Consider the following 22,669-nt stretch of genomic DNA (forward strand, 5'->3'; position numbering starts at 1 on the left):
TAACATCACTAGCTGACAATGCTCCTACATGCTTACGCAAGGTCTTGTTTATGATTCTACAGTTAATTTCAGTAACAGAAGTAATTCATAAATTTTTTTTCTGCAAAACTCTGTAAATAGTAAAAAAAAAATATCATTACACAAATGTATGTATGCTCATATGCATAACAGAAACATGCAGTACATACTTCTTGAGTAGGAGAAAATAGGAATTTACTGCACAGCGTTGAGACAAAAAATCTTCTACACATGTTCTCTGCAAACTTAAACCGTGGGGACTAATTCTACAAATAAGATCTAGTTAATACTTCAGTGAGAAATTAATATGAGTACATATTCTATATGGACATAGTTCATGCTATAATTGTTTACATATTATGTTAGAAATGATGCAGTTACATCAATTTTGATTACTAACGCTTTTATATTCACTGAAGTGACAGAATAAAGGTAATCCAAATCTGTAAGTGTGTACTGATCTTTTGGAAAAGCTGAGGATCAAAATGGAATCCAGAGTAGGCTGAATTTCATGTTTGCCACTATAATTAAAATTATAATAGTAATCTATGCTAAAAAGCATATCAAAAATATTCTCCAACAAATTAAAATAAAGAAGCTTTCTTGAGTGCAGCCATTGCTAATCAAAAGCAGCTTAAGTTTTTGTCTCTGGGCACTGCATGGAATTCATACTTTGATACTGAGTAAATGAATGTGCCACAGAGATATGGAACTTTCATTAAAATGTTGAAATGTTTTATAGGATGAGACAATACGCAGTTGTAGCTTACTTCTTTGAACAGTGTTTCAACACTAACAGGTATTCATCATGATATATCTATTTTATGATGATATCACAACTAATATTTAAAGTACCACAGCAAATGATCTCTTGCTGAAAACTTCTGATTCTCCTAATTGTTTCTCAACTGCTTAGACCATTTAACAGATAAAAGACATTGAGACTCATGGATTCGTATAGGTACTTCTGATCAGGTTATATTTGATTTTCATTTGGGAATCCTTATGCAAGATGATTTGGAAATTTAATGCAGAGGAAAGATATACAGCATTCCTAGTTTCCAATTACAAAAACTCAGGCTTTTTTTTTCTCAACCTGAGATAGATTTCAGGTACATGTTGAAATATTTTACTGCATTTTCCTGGAATTCCTAAAAAGGAAAACCAACTCTGTCATATAGTAGCTGAGAAATTACACGCAATGTGTAGTATCTGCAAAAACCTCTGCAATTCAGAAGACCTACCTGCTTGCTCAAAGTAATAACCTCTGGCAGGAATTTACCACCACCTGGGAGGAATAGAATGCAAGAAAACATGCAGGCATCTGAACAAGTCATACAAGAGATGGGTGAAATGACAATTAATTTATCATTTGAGACTAACCTCACTTGCTGAAATGATGACTTTCTTGAGACTATGGGAGCAGACTACTTCCCTTCCAGGCAGAAAAACTGTATTTTGAAGGAACCTGAAGGTATAAGGAAAAAAGGGGAAGTGAGGGAGGAAAAAAGGAAAATATTCCTTGTTTTAATTTTTAACATAACATTTAATATAATAACATTTAATATAATTTTTATTCTTGCAAGAGTTTTGAACAAAACTTCCACTGATGTTACTGAAGATTCAAACACAAACAAATCTATACCCTCCCTTCAGTAAATTGTTTTATCAGAGTTTTATTCCTGACACAGATTTTATCTAATGATTGAAAGAGAAATTTTCTTCAAATATGCTATTCAACAGTGCCAACAACCACAGTCCAGCACATTATTCTCTCATAAACTTAAAAATACTAAACCAATTTAAACAAAATATGACTTTCTAGCTAGCTATGTAGCAAAAGAATAAAAATGAAATGTGATTATTTTTTTTTAATCACAAATGTTTTTATTCAGAGCGAACTAACTTGCATAATATCATTTCTACACTATTCGGAAGGAAATTTAATGTTTCTGTTATTCTCTACTCCATCAAAACTCATCCCCTCAAGTCAAATTGAAAATACAGATTCAGATCTAGGAATACTTAATTTGGTTCTGTATCAACAGCCCTACAGGTCCAACCTTTCTTAGAGAATGTAACTACCTGTGAGTTATATGAAAGGAGCTACTAACCAATAATTTATCAGTGGAAAACTACTCATAAGCAAACAGTAAAAGGAAGAAAAAACAAAGAACAGGTGTCTTATTATGAGAAAAAAAATACTTTGCATACTTTTGTACTCATACATCAAGGTAGCACGTAGCACTGCTACTATATCAGAAGCATGGCTTTCCACAACCCAAACATAATCTTTACAGCTGAGTGCTGCACCATGCTAGTCTCACAATGGATCAGTCCAAGAATCTGGCTAGAACTGTTAAGGGCTTTTAGAAAACTTAGACCCCCCCATGCACAACTTTCTTACTGTCTGAGGCCCATAGTGTGGAAAAGATGCCACCTCAAATAGAAATCTATTGTAATCTTTAAAATGTTTCTTTACCATTCCATTTTATCAGTGTCACACAATGCTGTCATAATGCAAGAGGAAAAAAAAAAAAAAGCCACAAAAAAAAAAAAAAAATCCCACAAAAAAACCCCTCACACATGAAAATGAAAGTATTGTGTTAAAGGAAAGTTCAAAGACCTACAGACATACCTGTAGGTCTGTCTGTGATGGTCTGTAGAAAGAAACTGAACACACAGTTCACACCTGGAAGAGCTGCATAGTAGGACTCAACACATGCTGCCTAGGTAGTGAGCAAGTTAACAGATGGGTACATAGAGTTTTTCCAAATGACCCCTCTCCTACACCACTGTAGTTGTAGTTCTAGGCTCTTTCTCTCAATCATTAGATATCTGTTAAAGGAACTGAGTGGTGTAGTAAGTCTTTCCTCAGGAACTTTTCACTTCATTAGCACATTTTTCTCTTAAGTTCATTTTAGGGACTGATTTAGGGATAAAGAGAAGGTCCTGAGTTAAATATGGCTGCATCTGGACTGCAGCTGACAAATACGTAAGAATTGATGCTACAGCTAGAGAATTTCATCTCATTTATTGAAGCAAGAGGGCCTCCTCTCCTATGGCCCAGTCCAGGCTTGGGGTGCATGGTTGAGCTTAGGTCATTTGAGGAAAAGAAGTCCAGAGTTTCAGGGGGATTGAATCCGGAAAAAGGCTGCCAAAGAGAACTGGGAGTTGTAGAAGAAAAAGTATCTTTCAGCTACTTTTCAGTATGGATTAAGTCCATTGGGCTTTTTGTGACACTCAGTCAGAGTGTAAGATTTAGTGTTAGGACTGTGGTCAGTGTTGTGAGAAAGACAAATCCCAGAATGACACTTTGGAAGCATCTTAAAAATAAAGATTAATGTTAAAATAATCAAGAACCACCTGAAAGCTGACCTGTGTGACCTACTGTAGAGTACCTGCTTTAGCAGGGGGGTTGAACTTGATGATCTCCTGAGGTCCGTTCCAACCCCCTCAATTCTGGGACTCTGTATTTCCGTGAAATATTTGAAATGTTGCCCTGCTCCTACAGTTTAAACTAGAGTTATGCATTAGAAATACTTATGATGGCTAAAAGTAATTGAAAGTTATTGGCTTTCAAGGAAACACAAATAAATTCTATAGAATAATAATTAGACATAGTTAATTCATTGCAAAATGTCACTCTTTCCTGTTATCACAGTTTCTGTGTTTTTGTGTGCACTATGTGCTACATCAGAGTATCAAACTAACAGCTTCAGGTTTACAAATCTAGCACATACAACACAGCTTATAGTTGAGAGAACATAAATATAATTTTGTGTTGCTTCTGGCTGCATGGATGATCTTTCATAAACAATCTGAGGATGACTGAACAGTAGTAGCCTACGTGTCTGTTTAAGAGATCTTTTGTATAAAAATCTCTTTCCTTAGGAAAGAAGTTGCTATGTCTTAAGCTTTCCTCAAAAGGGCAAAAATTGAATAAAAATCTCTTTCCTTAGGAAAGGAGTAGCTATGTTTTAGGCTTTCCTCAAAAGGGCAAAAATTGAATTTTCATAGCTTGAGGGAATTCAGATTTTATTTTTCACTTTAGTTCATTCAGAGCACCAGAGATCCGTATACAAATATTACCAAAGAGGTTAGTGTACCCTTATTAGGACTTGATTGTAACCTATCTCACCTTCCTCTTCAGGTATTATCAGACCAGTACAAGCGAAATAAGGAGCCTCTGTAAGGCTCTGATATAAATAATGATGATTATGGGAATTACACTTAAATAGTATTGCACTGACAGTTTACATTTAATCTGCTTCTTAGGAGTAGGTTCTCTCCATGAAGCTGACCCAGTTTATGCCTATGTTGCTTACTGCTTCCTTGAGCATCCATTTATTAAATCAGAATTCACTCTACAGTTTGCATTGTACTGATCAGGCCTCAGATGAAATCTTCTACTTTGTGCTTTCTAACATTTAGAGCTTAAAGTAATGCTTAAATATAACACATGATCCCATTACTTCCCAAGAAATGACTGTTAACCTCCCCATTTAAACTTTTTTTATTAACATTCAAATATATATATACATATGTGAAATATCTAACACCTTCATATTCAATATTTTATGTATTTAAGTAAAATTATAATATATAGCAACTGTGCTCCATATAGAAAATAAATTCTAAAAGTTCCACATATTCTATACCAACTGGGCATTTCGCTAATGACAACAATAAAAACACTACAGAACAAGAAAACACAGTTCTGCAGCATTCAGCTAGATTATACCGAAAAATTTCTCAGATTGCTTGCATATTGCCCAGAGTGAAAGACTGAAGTAAATGCAGGTATATGCTGGGGTTTTTTTCTGCATAGGAACACTGAAAACTTGAATCTGTACATCTGAAGGTACCAAGTCATGGGCTAGTCACTAAAGCAGTATTATCACACTGGAATCTCTAAACAGATGTTAACAGCTGGAAAAAAAAATCAGCACCAATTTTCAAGACTTTGTCTAGTTGGTATTACTGAGAAGTAGAGGCATCTCCCGAGGCTAATGTAATTTTTAAAGAAAAATGTGAATTTTAGCATAGGCTGTATTTCATATTTTACAGATTACAGAGAATAACTTTCTATTTACACAGATTTGGAGATAGGTGAGGAGGAGTGTTAGCTAAGGATAATCAAAGTCTGACAGGCTTTGTTCACATATCAAGCTTACTCCCTTCTCACAGCCCTTTCTGGAACATAAAATGAGTAAATTTAATCTCTATTTTATTTTATGTGGCTATATATGTGTGCATACCTGTGTGGATAGAGGTATGAATGGGTGTCTTTTGTACACGTTTTTTCCTTTTCTTTCTTAAGTGTCAGCAGCATAATGTTACTGCTGTGTAGTATAACACCAGATTGTACCCAGAGATCCAATCCTCCAGACCTAAGGCAATATCACTACAAATGTTCTGAGGAAGCAATTTAATCACTACACTGTATCAGAAGAAACAACAGCCCAAAAGAGACTCAGGTAGGCAGTGAGAGTGGCCATGTTTATACTGCATCAGAGCATAGGCTTGCGCGTGTATTTGCCTGATGGTAACAGGGCTGTAATCAGAGCTGTAGCTGCCAGATTAAAAGAGATGACCCAAACTCATCATGGGAAAAAGGGAACATGCACATAAATGAAGTTAAGACTGTACTGTTATTCCAATTATAGTTTTAGTACTCTAATTGTATGAATTATCTAATTAATTTCCAGAGCCCTCAATGCACCAATATATTTCAATTGCTTTGACCTACTTCTACCCATACATCATCTTCCCAATGGTCATAGAATCATAAAATCACAGAATGGCTTGAGTTGGGTTGTCTATTTCCATTGCCTATGCTGTGGACACAGTTTCTACTCAGTAGATCAGGCTTCCCATGGCCCCATTCCAACCTGTCTTTGAATGCCTTCAGGGATGGAGAATCCACAACTTCTCTGAGCAATCTGTGTGAGTGCCTCAACACTCTTTTAGTAAAGAATTTCCTCCAAAAAGTCTAACCTAAATCAACCCTTTTAGTTTACAGCCATTCCCCCTTATCCTATCACTATTGTAAAAAGTTGGTCTCCTTCCTGTTTATAAGCTCCACTCAAATACTGGAAGGCCTCAATGAGGTCTCCACAGAGACATCTCTTTTCCAGGCTGAACAAGCCCAGTCCCCTCAGGTTTTCTTCATAGGACAGGGGCTCTAGCTATCTGGTTATTCTCATGGCACCACTCTAGCAGTTTCATGTCTCTCTGCAGGCCCCAGGTCTTGACGCAGTACTCCAAGGGCGGAACAGAGGGGGATAATCCCTCCCTTGCACTACTCATTGCTCCTCTTTTGATCCAATCCAGGATACTGTTTGCCTTCCAGGCTGCCAGCACAGAGTGCCAGCTCATGTCAAGCTTTTCATCCACCAGAACTCTCAAGTCCTTCTCCACAGGGCTGCTCTCAAGTTGTTCATCTGATTGTGGATACATGTTGAGAAATGAAAAGAAATGAAGACTTTCTTCCCATTACAGAGAAATCTTTGCAGCTAGGGGTAAAGAATAAGCATGGAATGAGATCCCTGTGTTCCCCTTTGCCAAACAGCTTAATACTAAGACTATCCACTAAGACTCTTTTGTAAAAGAGATTCAGGTCTACCTGACTGACTTGACATAAGGATGCGGCTGATGCTATGCAAAAAATAGTCCTCAGTCAATTCTTTCCACTTTGATCACATTTAAACAGGGCTAGATATAAAAGCCCTTGAGTACCAGTTTTTGTGGTAGAAACGATTGATATACCCCCAGTCTTTTATAGCCCAGACAAGGGATCATCCATTGTAGCATAAGCAGCTATACAGGAGCCAAGACACAAGTTGCTTTCTGTGACAGCAGTAAAAATGCACATTTTCTATCCAACCATTGTCTATTCTGTTCCAGACAAGGGTGCTCAGAGCTCTCTAGTTCTTCCTCATCTGTGCTCCAAGTTATAGTATAGAACAGTGAGTACCCTGAATCATCTGAAAAGAGCTGTTAACATTGGAAACCTGAATTCTTTCAATATTTATACATTAAGCATATTGCTCAGTCCTGTAGAGTGAAAATAAGGAGTAAGAAGTAGAAAAATAAAGAACTACTAGGGAAGACTACTAGGGAAGACATGACTATCAGTTGAGTAATTTGAAATCAACAGTATATCAGAAACATCTAATATTCATTCACATATGCTGCCACCTAGAGTTCAACATCAGGACATTATGGAAACGTGGATACTAGACTATTAAGAAACAGTATCTTATTTGTGTGCTTATTTTAAGAAGGAAGATGAAAGTGCCGGTACTTAAGGGATTATGTGTCAGGAAAAGGTGAAAGACCAAACATGCAAGCAATAGTTAAACTTAAAGCCAAATTTTTAAGTGTCTTCCTTAAGAAATCTGTAATGGAAAAAGTCAGATCTTACACTGAAGAATTGAACTTGGCATAGGAAAGAAAGAGTCGCTGTTCTGTACATTTATCAGAATACTTTAAAAATATACTTATTTCCAGTTCAATTTTCAGGTCTGCAAAATAATGGTCAGCAAACTAAGAGATGTTCTACTTGAGCAGCCTTGCCTTCAGTTTCGATGAAAAAGCCTGCCAGTTCTCAAGAAAGTTTTAAGGAAAGTATATTTAAGCTTCTCTACACCAACTGAATATTGCAGAAACAAAATATCCCCATGAGGTAATCTAACTGGAAATCCAAGGCAGCCTGGAAAATGAGCTATCCTGCTATGCTTTAGAAATTGCAAACAGCAGCAGCACAGTTTCTCGGCTAACCTGAAGGGGCTTGGCAGCATTTGCTACAAGATAGCAAATTCAGTGCCTGGACTCTCACACTGTGTGTAATTTGCTTATAAATGAGCTATGAACTTGGATCTCAATTTACACAACAGGATATGGTTTGATTAAATGTGTCTGGATGCATATGTAATGGGATTATAGATTTCAATTAGGAATAATAAACTCTCATTACAAGGTAATACTTTTTCGACATGTTTTAGCAAGCTGAACTGGGACAACGGACAGGAGTACTGTTGATAAGTCTTGTTTCTTTCTCCCCTTCACTACCACATTTCTGCTTCTCCACACTGTTTTCAATAAGGGTATTTAAGCTTCACTTATATCTATTCTGTCGAGAGTGCATCTAAAGGAGTCATTTTACAGAACCATGCATATGCAGAAAATCTTTTTTCTGTGAAGATTCACAGCTTGAATTGCTTTGACCCCTTTATGTAAAATTGAGGGTTTACTGCATGGACTGTGGTCAATTCTCTTCTAATATGTGGATTCAAACCTCTGTTGCCTATACTAGAGACAGAAAACTGCCCTAGAGGCATTTGCCTCAGCACAACTTGCAACTGTGCAGCTAAATTTTCTTTCCAACAGGATGTGCTAATTCAAAATGCTTAAGGAAAACAATACTTTGCCTTTACTGCTCTCCAGACCATGACCAGGAAGTCTTAGAATCTGGCACCTGACAAAATGATGCTAGAAAGTGTATTAGCAGTACTGCTGTGCTTGGATTTGTGCCCTGGTCTTGAGTAGTTTTGTGTCCTCAGAAAGCACTAACTTAAGACGGGGTGAAAGTAGGAATAGAACTCTTTCTGAATATGATGCTTGTCCTATGGGTAAGAAACACTATTTGTTAAATGTAATTTAATGCCCTGATATCTCCCACAAAACAATGTGAATGTTGAATGGAGATGGTGAGAACAAGTCAAAGCAGACTATTCTGTCGGTTTCCTACTAGAAACTTTGTAAATAATTGTAACTTAAACCAATAATGAAGTTGCGATGGGCGAGAGAGTAAGATTCTAACATCCATACTGTCATGAAACCCACTCAATCCCATTCAATATCTTTGAAGGGCAGTAGAATGGGAGACAAGGAGAGTAAGTGTTTATGTTAGCAAGCTATTAGCAATATGTCTGGTACATTCCTTGTGGGAATCAGATGAAGATGTGATGTCACAGCCATTCCTTTATCATTATTCCTCCCACTCCCTTGAAAAATGAGACTCCTAAGGATTACTGAATATAATAAATCATACTGGCTGATATATGTAAGTATATGTATACTCATGTTCCTGAAAAAAGGGTATGGCCACTGTTATTTCAGGCAGTCAAATCTCACTTTGTGCAAGAGAAGTATCTACGCAGCAATATCACTTACCTGAATCTCTCTTCTCATCACTACCTGATGGTGAGCAGCTAACTGTATGATTTTCTTCCTTACCAAGTGTATAAATGCACACTAGGAACTTTACAGAACATGGCAACGAGTTATAATGTAACAGTTTTGCACATTATAAATGGTATCAGAGAATGGAGAGGAGATAAAGTGACTAGAAATAAATTTAAGTTTGCAGCGGTTAAAGAATATACTTTCTTTCTTTTCTCATGTATTATTGTGGTGCTTGGAGATGCTAATTAGTATATAGACATCTAGCCTAGTCATGGTTTAATCAGTCGATGGATTGCACATTTTCCAACTCTATTCCAAGTCACAGAATCAGTATGCATCAGTTTGTACTGCACAGGAAAATTCACTTCGTGAACACTGCTGATACACTGGTGCAAACAGTATGAAAATGATTCACAGGCAATGTACTGAAATTTTGCCAAATGGGGCAGTGGATTAACTTTTTTTTTTTTTTTTTTTTTTTTTTTTTTTATCTGCCATAATATTCAGGCCAGCTTTTTCTTCTGCAAAGGAAAGCATTCAGGCCAGCTTTTTCTTCTGCAAAGGAAAGCAGTCTTCTAGATCAAATGAATTTTAAAGGAAATATGATAAATACTGCCCATCTCTTCCAATCACATGTTTCTGTTCACTTGCTACAGTATATGCATCACTATTTTATTTACATCCTGTAGAGCAAGGGGATATCTGGTGCATCTTTTTATCAGTTCTCTGTATAGTTATTATGAACCCATGGAACTGAGAAGAATACTGAGATCAAACTCCTTTTCTACAAAGAACAGCATCAAAATATGCAGTCACAAAGCATGGGCTGACCATATAGCTTCTTACACATCCTTTGTTTGATGTAGTCCTAGTTCAAGTGGACATTTCACTCTCTGAAATATCCCGAAAGGTGTGGGGAAAAAAAACACACTAGTAACACTTCCCAAGCCTCCTGGCAGAATCAGGTGAAGAATTATTAACTGAGATAGGAAGGAGTTACCAATATCCTAGGGACACCTCTAACTACTTCAGCAAAGAATGCGAAGACAAAAGGCTCATGAATTGTACAGACAAAAGGAATTGATGAGATTAATTTATCCTGAAAGCAATCTATAGCGAAAACCAATTTTAGGAGATACATGTGTTTCTGAAAAGCATCCACATATATCCTATTTTCCAGGATCACAAAGCATGTAATTTTAGAAGGACTGTAGAAATAATTGTCAGAGGACATAAGCAAAATCATTTTATTTAAATAGAATGGCTATTAGATCAGATGATACCACAGAAAGTACTTCCTTCAGAAGTTATTTCCCTTACATCTGAAACCTAAAGACCGTTCATTCTGCCCATCTTCATAACCCTCTCTCTAGCTCTCTCAGCATCCCGTTGGCTACACAGAAACTCTCCGGAAGGATGTCAAAGACTCACAGACCAGCAGCAAGCTTGAGTATCCGATATGTAGTGTGGTCACTAAGTTCAGAGTAGCACACCTTAAATGGCCTGTGTAATTCATCCATGTAATTTACACTAAGCTGTTTGATTTAGCAGTGACACAAAATCAGGGAAACATGAAAGGCAATGGAGCTAATGTAACAGTTTTGAAAGTGACACTCTAAACTCATTCTCCTGTTCTTCCTCTTACCAGTCCCCTAGACTGATATTTCCTATTTAGCATTTTCCCAAGATTTCCATTTATCACAGAATCACAGAATTCCACATTCTGATTCTGATTTCTGATTCTGTGGATTCTGATTCCACAGAATCACAGATTTCCATTTATGTTACAATACTGCTTGTAACAGATCACAGAATCACAGAATCACAGAATCACAGAATCACAGAATCACCCGGGTTGGAAGGGACCCCAAGGATCATGTAGTTCCAACCCCCCTGCCTAGCAGGGCCACCAAACATACACATTCAGATCAGGTTGCCCAGGACCCCGTCCAACCTGGCCTTAAACACGTCCAAGGACGGGGCATCCACAACCTCCCTGGGCAGCCCGTTCCAGGGCCTAACCACTCTCCTAGTAAAGAACTTCCCCCTAACATCCAACCTAAATCTTCCCTCCTTCAACTTAAAACCATTTCCCCTAGTCCTGCTGTTGTCAGCCCTAACAGATGCTCGAGTGTTGTTTAAAACAGATGCTCTGTATTCAATCCTTTACTCCAAACTTTAAACTAAAACCAGGGAAGTACAAATATGATGAGATTTATCCAGTGATAGGATTTACACATAAAATCCAAAAGGTTGCTGCCACTGAGAATCAAATGTCAGCTGTCATAAGCAGTGGTAAATCCTTTTCACAACATGCAGACCATATTTTTATGTTTTTAATTGGAATGCATTCAAGTTTTACAAGTTTTTTAGCTTAGGGAAAACAGAAGAAACTTTTAAGATCATTTCCTAAAAGACTGTACATTCATTTTCTTTCAGAACCAGAGAAGAGAGTATTGGATCCATATTCCCACTAACCCTTGCCTTCTTCTAGCAATTTCAACACCACTGTATTTCACATGACAATATAGTGTTGTTCTTCAGAAAATCAGATTCCCTGTAATTATTGAAATGCATTATTTCCTGGGCTAATGGTTTAAATGTGTAATTCCCTGAATGAATAAAAGCACTTGCTGTTCTTGTATTTTACAGCAGCAGGTGAAACCAGCTAAACCAACAGCTACTCAGGTGTGCTTGTCTGGGTGCATGGCCAGGCATTTTCAGCCTGGCCTTTGGAACTTACCATTGATTCAATGAGGTTGGAAGACATCTCATCCTCATTTAGTAGGGTGAGGCAGAGAACATTTTTCATGGGACTAGAAAGCAATTTTAGTGGAATTGCAGACATACAAGAGAAAGCATTGACGTATTCCCTTTGGAAAGATAATTAACACATTGTGTGAGTGAAGAACCCTCAGCATCCCAAGGAAAGGCATATATGGCTAGAAAAGCAGAGGCAAATTCTAGTCTGAGTTTACAAATCCCCAGGGACCCTAAATACAAAAAGTGTGCTTAATGTGGGTATGCATGTGCAAATTTAAATTGTCTACAAAAAGAGTTTTTTCTAAGCATGGCTTTAATAAATCATTTGAAAACTCTTTGAGTCAGACACCAGCTACATCCAAAGGGCACAATATTTTAACACACTTATTCTTTCTTTGTATACACTTTTATTTTGATTCCTTTCTCAGCAGAGAATTGAATAACAGCAGAACACTGTCTATGCCTTTTGGGTTTGCTGTAAGGGAAACTGAGATGATCAGGACAATATTTCTGATGAGCACGCTGTCAAGAACTGAAATATATAAAAAAGGATGACCAACTTTCTGCTGTAGGCCAGCTGTGCCTGTTCAACACACACAGCTTTACTCCTGCTGCAGCAGGAGACAGATGACACAGTGCAGCAATAACAGGGACACAGTGTGTTTACATGAAGAGCATCTCTCATGCATCTGGGTAACTGCAGAGACTGTACAGTGCAAATCAATTCACACACAATGGGAAGCAGGGGCAAAATACACCATTGCAGGAATTAGGAATTCTCATTTCTGAGGCAAAGGAACTTGGTTTACTATCTGACAGGTCTCAAGTATTAAAGATTTAAGAAAATACATGTTCTCTGCAGATGTAAATCTTTCCATTATCTTAATGTCTGACATTGCCCATTTGTCTCAGATTTCCTTTCTGATTCCTCTTATACAATGACAGAGCAGAGGTATCCACCTCTGAAGTCACTCAGCTAAGGCAGCTGATTGGTCCTGGAAAGCATAAGACAAATGAAATAAAGAAAAAAGAGGAAGAGGAAGGAGGGGAGGGGAGGGGAGGGGAGAAAGAGAAAAGGAAGGGAATATATTCCTTTCCTCAGGGATCTTCCATTCTAAATAAATAAGCAATGTAATTTAGATTCAAGATGTTACCTCATCCGAAAAAGTGAACACATGTTTATGTGTTAGTCTTTTAATTTCAAAATTAACTGCAAATGCAACTTAGAAATTTACAAATGATAGCACTTTTCCTCTCAGACTTCTATGCTGTGAGTTTATTTTGTACATTATGTAACACATTTATATATACATATATATGAGTTTCTCAAAGGTTTGTGAAAGAAAAGCTCTATTATCAGCACTGAGCTGCACCTAGCAAAATTCCTTGACATTTAAGTTAAAGCTTTCTTCTTTGCAAGATCTAGGGGTAAAATAGTGGGACTCTGCCATTGGCTAGATGGTTATAAACCATGCCTTTCATTTCTGTGCATTATGATCTCCAGTCTATTAAAAAGTGATTGTTTCAGCTGCCTTCAAGCTGCCTGCACATATACATAACCTGCACATCTCACAGCCCATTGCAGAATAATCAGAGTTTTATGAGAGCATATTTAATGCATTCATGCACTTACACTTAGGGCATTTCATACTTCATGCCATGAGGCATTTCAACTATATGAAGCCAGAGTGCTGGTCATCTTAAAAAACACCTGGGTCTCCATATTCATTAAATAAACTGTCATATAATGAAAAGAAAACAGATTTAAAGAAGTCACAGCTGAGATCTAGGTGATGGGACAGAATGCACCCTCAGCAAGCTTGCAGATGACACAAAACTGCAAGGACTGATACCCTCTGGATGGCAACCTCAACGGGCTAGAAAGTGGAACTGGTAGATTCATGAAGCTCAGAAAGTGAAAACGCAGTGTCCTGCTTCTGGTGAGGAGTAATCCCAGCAGCTCTGCCAGAGAAGGGTTTCAAAGTCCTGGTAAACAATGGATTGACCAGAATCCTGCAACACTCCTTCGCAGCAAAAAAAAAACCATCAAGACAATCATGGCCTGCACTGAGGAAGAATTACTGGAAGCAGGGGAATGAAGGTTCTCTCTTCTCAGCCCTGGTCAGGCCATGCTTGGAATGCTGTGTCCAGTTTTAAGCTCCCCAGTAAAAGAGAGCCATAGACATGCTGGATCAACTGACATACCACAGAGGTGTAGAACAGTCTGAAGTCTCTGCAGAGGTGGGAGAGCCTGGAGAATAAAAAGGCTCAGGAAGGATCTAATCAATGTTTAAAAATACCTGAAGGGAAAGAATGAAGAAAGGGGAGCCAGATTCTTCTCAGTGACATAAAATAAAATGTGATGGCATGTCATGGCTTTGTGGTTTTTGTTATCATGAGATTTTAACTTTTCTTACTGCTCATCTCTGCAGTGTGTGCTCCCCAGCCCTCTCACCTTCAGCTTTAGAGTAAAGGCTTCAGTTTTGGACACACTCTCACTTTATTTGATTAATTAGCTTCAATTCCAATTATATTGTATTATATTGTATTATCCTGCATTCCGCTATCATATTCAGTAAATGAGTTTTTGCCCTTAGCTCGCTGATGTTTTGTTTTTAGGTCCATCTCTACCTTTTCCCTTTTTCCCCCCTTCCCCTGGGTCCATGCGTCCCTCTGCCGCATTACTCACAAAACTGGGCCAAAGCAGTCCAAAACCATTGACATGGTCACGAGTTCAAATACAAGGAATCCTATTTAAACTTCTGCTCTAGGAAGAACATCAACCTGCAATGATGAAAAAAAAATTACGTTTCGTAAGAAAACATAAGGAGTGAACCAGTGAGACTGTAAACTTAGAAGGCAAATGAAGATCTCCAAAAATATTCTTTTAATTAAAAGGAGGAAAACACAGCCACTAAGTTAAAACTCTTAATTTCAGAGCATAATCTCAGATTTGGCTGAACATTTAGGGACAGTATCACCTGCCTACTTGTCAAGGAAGTTAACTGAAACTCCTTTTGCAGCACCTGTACACAGCTCTCCAGGTTGCTGCCCTCCTGTGGTGCCAGTGAAACAGCAAACAGAAACCAGGCAAAAACATCTCATGCTGTTGTCTAAGACTTCCCCTGTAAAAAAATAAAAAATCTCTCACATATCTCCTGGCTCTAGCTCTCTTAATGGGAAACCATTACCACCATATACTCTTTCTGTCCATGCTAACCTCACAGCAACCTCAATTAAAATTATAAGGAATTTCAAAAGAACAGAGATACAAGTCACAAATTAAACCAACATTTCTCAATTTTAACTGATAAGATAATCTTGGTGAGCACCTGATAATATTCCAACATAAAACAATTTTTTATTTTTTATTTTTTGTTCCGGAAGACATTGTAGGTGTTCTAAGCAGCCTTGAAATAGAATTTCACAGCTGAGGAATGTTGAAACTTGAATCATCTCCTGTGATATTGCTTTGGAGACAATACCAAAAGATCAGCAGAAACATCCACCCTTGATAAGTTAAACCTAAACATTCAGTGTTAGTGCAGCTTTGATGGAAAGCCTGAGAGCTTGTTAGCACGTTCTCAGCTGTGAACTTTCCAATTATGAAAGGGAAGATTAATATTGTCAACACCAGCCACCTGGAAGTTGACTACTTCAAAATGAGTAACCTTAAGCTCTATATATATCAAAGGAATGAATGAAGCATCTCTAGAGAGTAATTCATCTCATCCAAAAACTACTGTTTTAGACAAAATGAATCCTTCTCTGCAGATGTTTGATTCATTTCACTGACTACAAAACTCAGCATTTAAACTTAGACAACTTCCAAGATTATTTGTCAGATAGGATAACATTTTATAAAATGTCTATCGGAAAGCTGTTATATCAGACGTCTGTATAGGCATTTTATTTAGGAATATATGTCCAGAAATGCCTGGAAAAACAAATTCCATAATGACAGATATGTTCTGGGTGAAAATCTTACAGAAAGCAGCACAGTTATTACATAGTTAGTAGTTACTGATATCTGAAGACATTATAGACTGCTATACAATACATATGAGCCTTCAGTAAAAAAAAGCACAATATTGAAGAATTATACTAATGGGCTTTTCAAATATTTTGTTTGAATTTACTTTTACTATCTTTCATATTCTGTTTCTAACAGAAGGATGTATTGATATTCATAAAGATATATCTGAAAAACAGTGGAGTTTTTTTTATTATCCAAGCACATCTGTATTGTTTTCAGTGTGAACAGCATGAAGTCACCCTTTAGAAAAACGATACAGAATTAAATGGATTCATATGTCAAGCCAATATAGAATAAAATTACTCTGTTTGAGCATGCCTAAACTTCAGAGGCTGTAGGCTGTCATAGCACTGAGTTGAAGCAAAAATACTCATACAGAATTCACATTAACTCCTTAAGTTCTTTTCCCACAAATTCTTTTACTTCTTTATGTCCATTTAACTATTTTTCTAGAAAGCTGTTAAAATGAAATTTTAAAAATAATTCTATTATTCTGTTTATAAATAAAAGCAATCCTATCTTATTTAACTTACTAATGTAAAAAAAATTTTGCTAATAGCAGTGAGAAAATGGATGGAAAAATGCAGCCAGAATCATTTGGGCTAATGCAACTTTTCAAATTACCACACATTAGTTGCAATGTGATAACTGATCACTGCAAGCTCCTAGCCAGTTCCACTGGCAACACAAGATACAGTTGTTCCAGCTCTGAGTTTACTTTCTTTCACAGTTGGAAATTTTTGAAACACATTCATTCATGGGTATTAGCACGCTTTTTGATTGTGTCTCCATGCACAGAATTTAATTTAAATATAAAAAGCTATGCAACCTATTTATATCATCAGAATGATTTACTATGGAAAATAGAGTTACCAAATGTCTCAAATAATAATAAAATCATTGAATCGCTCAGGTTGGAAGGGACCTTAAAGATAATCCAGTTCCAAACCCTGCTGTAGGCGGTGTTGACAGACACTTGATCAAGCTGCCCAGAACCCCACTCAACCTGTCCTTGAGTGCCTCCAAAGATCGGACATCCTCTTGAGTAAAAAATTTCTTTCTAACATCTAATCTTATTTCCCCTTTTAGTTTACATCCATTCCCCCTTGTCCTATCACTATTAGACTGCGCTAAAAGTTGCTCTCCCTCTTGCTTGTAGGCTCCCCTCAAGTCCCAGAAGACCATACTAAGGTCTCCCCAGAGACTTCTCCAAGCGAAAAAATCACAGAACCACAGAACCATAGAATCGCGGGGGTTGGAAGGGACCTCTAGAGACCACTGCATCTAAATCCTGCTACAGCAGGCTCCCTACACTAGATCACACAACCATGTGGCCAGATGGGTCTTGAACATCTCCAAAGGAGACTCCACAGACTCTTTGGGCAGCCTGCTCCAGTGCTCTGTCATCTTCACTGTAAAGTTCTTTGGCATATTTGAGTGGATCTTCTTATATTCCAGATTTTCAGTATTGCTTCTTGTTCCATCACTACACACCACTGAAGAGTCTGGCTTCATCCAATTGCCTCCCAACCCTTTAGATATTTATAAATACTGATCAGATCCCCTCTCAATCTTCTCCAGGCTGAGCAGTCCCAGACTTTCAGACTTTCCTCATAAAGAAGATGCCCCAAGTGCTTTATGACCTCCACCTTTCTCTGCTGGACTCTTTCTAGGAGATCCCTATCTTTTTTGAACTGCGGAGCCCAGAAATGGACACAGTTTTCCAGATGTGACCTCACCAGGGCAGAGTAGAATACTAAAACATATGTAATTTATTTTTGCTAGGGGAAAAAAAACAAACAAAAAAAAAACCCACAACAAAACAACAACACTTAACTGTAAATAGGAGAAAGATCTCCTACAAGTGATCCAGACATTGAATACAAGCAAATACCAAATTCTCTCTTTCAGTTAAAAAAACATCCTCAGTTATTTTCCTCATAAAATACATCTTGAGGTAGTTCTGGAACATCACTGTTATTGGGTTTCATGCCAATTTTGTATATAATTTAATTAAAGGTTTTCCATATGCATCAATTGTGTATTCTTCTATTAAAGGACCAACCATATTTCAGCTCTTTTTAAAATGAAGAAGATACACCCTTATTATAAAACAGACCTCCTACTCCCCTGCCTTCATAAGCTGTCCCTACAAATCTTCCAATTTCTTTGTTTTTAATCTGATCACACAGAATTGACTGTAAGTGATTCTGATAAAATCTAACTAGTGCCTTTCTCTGTGTCATTAACACTTCCATCATTGCCAGAGATATCTTTCCCTATGCACCCTTATATCACATTGATCATTTTCACAAATAATACGCATTTTTATTCCACACTGATTCTCCTATTGATTAATAAACCTGTTTATGTATGGTAAAATAATTCAGCCAAAGTGCTATGGTGACATAAACACTAATGTTTTTGAATTAATTCAGTATGGGAATTAGAAAATTTCTTATCATCTACATAGACTGAATCTAAAACAAATTTCCAGAGGGAAGAGAACATGCAGTAACAGCCCAATGACTATTTTAACTTCGAACCGAAAAATGTAATATGGTCATCTCTGATATGAGAGAAAGAAAACCAATGATCCAAAGTCCTCTTTTTCATTCAGGGATGAAAAGCAACCACAAGAGGTTGGGAAAGAAAATGTGAGTCAAGAGCCTGCTCCCTTGTAAAGTGATGGAAACCACATGGGTCAAAGGGGTAATTTTGAAAGTGAAGAAGTGACAGAAAGGCAGGCAGTCTTGAAACCTGTCTCTTTTCCTCCCATTAAAATTCTCTCACATGTGAAAAAGAGAGTACTCTGTGGTATAATACACTCTTCCATTTAATGGTGACTTCAGGCACCTTTAATACCTTAACCTACAATATGCCCTGAGCTTGCACCTCTGATGATAATTCAGTGCCTATTAAAAATTATCCAAACCTCAGTTTATGGCTGCTTTCACATAGGATCGATGACATCTCAGCTGTAACTTATGCTTCAAACAGAAGAAGCATCATGAAATACTGTAAAAATATCTAGCTGTGGAAGAAGATTCTTTGTTGCCTTTGACAGCATGAATACTTGTATATTTATGCAACAACATGTATTTTATGTTGTTTGCAATATTTTACAAGTGCTTTACTATGAATAAAAATTTTATATACTACTTCGGTGCTCTGTTCTATGACAGCTCAGTATATCAGAGTAAGATATACTTGAGTTTGCAGTAGTTCACTATATGTAGTAGTTCACTATATATGCTATAAATGACAGATTGGTCTTCTATTTCGCATTAATAAAAATACTTAGTTGAGTGGTAGAATACAGGTATTTACAGCAGCATTGATTCAAATACAACAGTACATTTGCAACAGTACATTTGATTTCTAATTGGACATGTTGCTGAAAACCTGCGAACATCTCTTCCCCTAAGTATTCCCAAATATCAGTTGAAACAAATGGTTACTCTGAATTCTGCGTGTTATGTTTAACCATTCCTCAAAAAAAACACCAGAGGCTTTTGTCTAACACAGTAATGGAATTTGGTCACTCAAACACTTCAGTATATTTAGTTTCTAAACCAAATATAGAAAACAACCTTGACAAACAGCAATATAAACTTTATAATTTCAAGTACAGATAATTTCATTAGCTCTATACATAGAGCAGCAACACAAAAAAGTTATTTAAAACAATAAAAATGGTATCTACATGACTCTGATTTTCTGAGTATGTCCAAACCACTTAAATAAAGTGTATGAACAAGACAGCCACTTGTGAATTTAATATTCCTTTTCAGTAGTGAAATGATCCACATGTATGTGCTGTTTCATGCTCTGTACATTTATATATATTTTACTCAAAGATGGCTTTGTTATTGTTACGAACACTCAGTGCAAAGAAAGAATCAAGGGAATACCAAATTTATTCTATTTACAATTAGGAAGATGATCGCACTAATTAACTGAGTTGGAGTTTGGAGTATGGAGTTTCACAACTAAAGTAATTATATAGGAAAAGTTGTCTGAGGTTGGACTAAGCACTCTCCAATTAGTGTACAGCACAACCACTGTACCAGACAAAAGAGCACAGTGAAAAACAAAACAATGTTCCTTAAAACTCTTCATTAAAGGGGGACTGTGAGCATGAAGCTGTTTTCCACAGTCTGTTGGACAAGTACCTATTAATTTCCACTTGCATCATTTCAACTTTTTTTTTTTCTTTTAATCACTGTAGTGGTTACATTATCTCTCACCATTGCAGGTTACCTCAGCAAAATACTCCATACAAAAAAACTTACTCTGCATGCAGACTAGCCAACCAAATAATCACAACTTTATGCTATATTTCTCTGTCAAGATCGGATCAATTGCATTCCCAGATTAACAAATTGTTATGCTACTCTTTCTGAGTGAAAAGAAAATATACTATTCACATTGCAGTTCCCCTGATTCATTTTTATACTAAGTAAAAAGGTTTCTAATGAACCACCCTTCTTAGGAACTTTGTTCTTTTCTACTTTGCACTACTCATTCTTTCTACATATTTTCTTTATAGTGATAAAAATTCATTATGGAGCAAAAAGCACCTTGCTATATTATCAGTATTTTTTGCAAATGGCATCATAATCCATGCACAGTAATTTAACATTATAGCATTGTCCTCCTGTCCTGTGGATTTTCCTTTATCAATAGATTAATTTGCTAATTTATCTTCAGCAGCCATATCAAATGACATACAAGTCATTTATTCCTATTATTCTATAGCTATTATTCCTAGCTATCCAGATTCCAATGGCTTTAATAACAATACTTTTTCATGACAGCCTTACTATGGCAGGCCTAACTACATTAACTACATTTTTACACTCTCCTTTCCTGAAAAATTACTAAAAATTCCAGAAAACTTTGGCCTTGTAGACTGAAATTGGTGGGCCAACAAGTAAGACTGTATGATTTAGCTGTTATGTATCACTGTTTCCAATTCCTTCATAGAAAATATATTCTGCAAAGCACAAGAAACACATTTGTGGTCGCTTATCCAAATTTCAGAATCTTTAATATTTGAAGAGTCTGCTCTTCAACAAAGGAGATTACACCAAGGGCATTTTTAGAGATCACTAATTACTCCAAATAAGCCTTACATTAATGCTTTCTTTCAAATATTTTGTATTAATTAATGTATATTCCAGTACAACGCTACAAATCAGTAGATGAACAATAAAGTACACGTGAACACAGAGATCTGAATGGGAAGTTACAAACAGATTTTTCAGATTTCCTGCCTTTATAAAAGAAAGCTTCTAGTGTTGAAAGTTGATTTTAAAAAAAAATTAAAAGAAAATTAAAGGATACTCCCATTTGATCTTAGGAGCCAGGGTTTGGAGTATGGAAAAACATGTACCTGGACTTTTCAGAAGCAATTCCAAAGCAGCAGAACTAGGCAAGTCTAGAACTAGGCAAAGACAGGATTTTGTGCATTTGAGCGCTATGTTTGTCTTCTGCTCTAAATGTTGTAATGAATGCACAAATCTTTTCTGGTCTTTTAGCTAGGAGATGATATCTCCAGCTGACTAGAATGAAAAACCGTTATAACTTTCTGTAACACTTGGCAGACTGGAGTGACCCCATCCAGTTCTTAACATTTTGGTCTTTTGAAGGGTAACGTGTTGCATTGGCAAGCAGGAAAAAACTCAGAACTGAAAATCTCATTCTTTACTTCACGCTCCTTCGGTGGACTGGTAGTAATTTCAAGCTCCCTGGAAAGAAAGTTCTGAACAGTGCATATGAACATGTGCACCAACTTTATTTTCAATGGACTTACCTATCGCATGAATTTCAGGCCTCTGGTATAAGTAGCATTAGAGTTTAGTTAGCTGCAAGAGGTTTGTGGATACGTAACAAATTTAACCATTTACTCTGTTTTTAACATCAGAAAATTTAATATACAAGCTGACTAAATAAAACACTGATTTATGAAGTAAAGAACAATCTGTATGTTACTTGAGTAATAGTTGAGCATAGAAAAACTTAAGGCACACACTGTGCAAATGTACACACATCTGGAAAGAAAAGGGTTGTCTATGAAATCTCTTTGAGGACTCAGAACCTGCAATTTAGAATTACTGATACATTTGTAACTGCTCTGCGTTTACAATCCACATGCCCCTTCTTTGCTCGCTGCTAAAATAATATGGCTCTTGAAAATAACGACAACAACAAATCTACACACGCTCACAGTCTCTATTTACAGATGATTTTTTTTCCCCCAGGTTTTGCAGCTGTTGCTTGAATTCAAGTTGCACCAGGCACAACATGAATGCTTAATCATATAATTAATGCTTATTATACCTGACCTGGGGTTTTATCTGCAATGTTCAATGCGGCCAGCTCAAAGAAAGTGTCAGACTGTGGAGGGGGAGGGGGGGGGGGGGGGGGGGGGAGGATTCTCCAAAGGCTGTGGACTATCCTTAAAATCAAAGCACTCTGCATACATTTATGGTTAGGAAGAAGGAACCCAGCTAAGTTCCCTGTTCCTTTTCCCGACAGGAACAGCTGCGAGGATTCTATTTCCTTGCTCCTTCAACAGCGAGTTGAAAGGGATCCGCGAGAATCATCGTCTCGTGGCTCCACGCAGGACTTTTCAGCTTACTCAGGCTTGTAGTT

This window comes from Lagopus muta, chromosome 2, assembly GCF_023343835.1.
Source record: "Lagopus muta isolate bLagMut1 chromosome 2, bLagMut1 primary, whole genome shotgun sequence".
NCBI lineage: Eukaryota > Metazoa > Chordata > Aves > Galliformes > Phasianidae > Lagopus > Lagopus muta.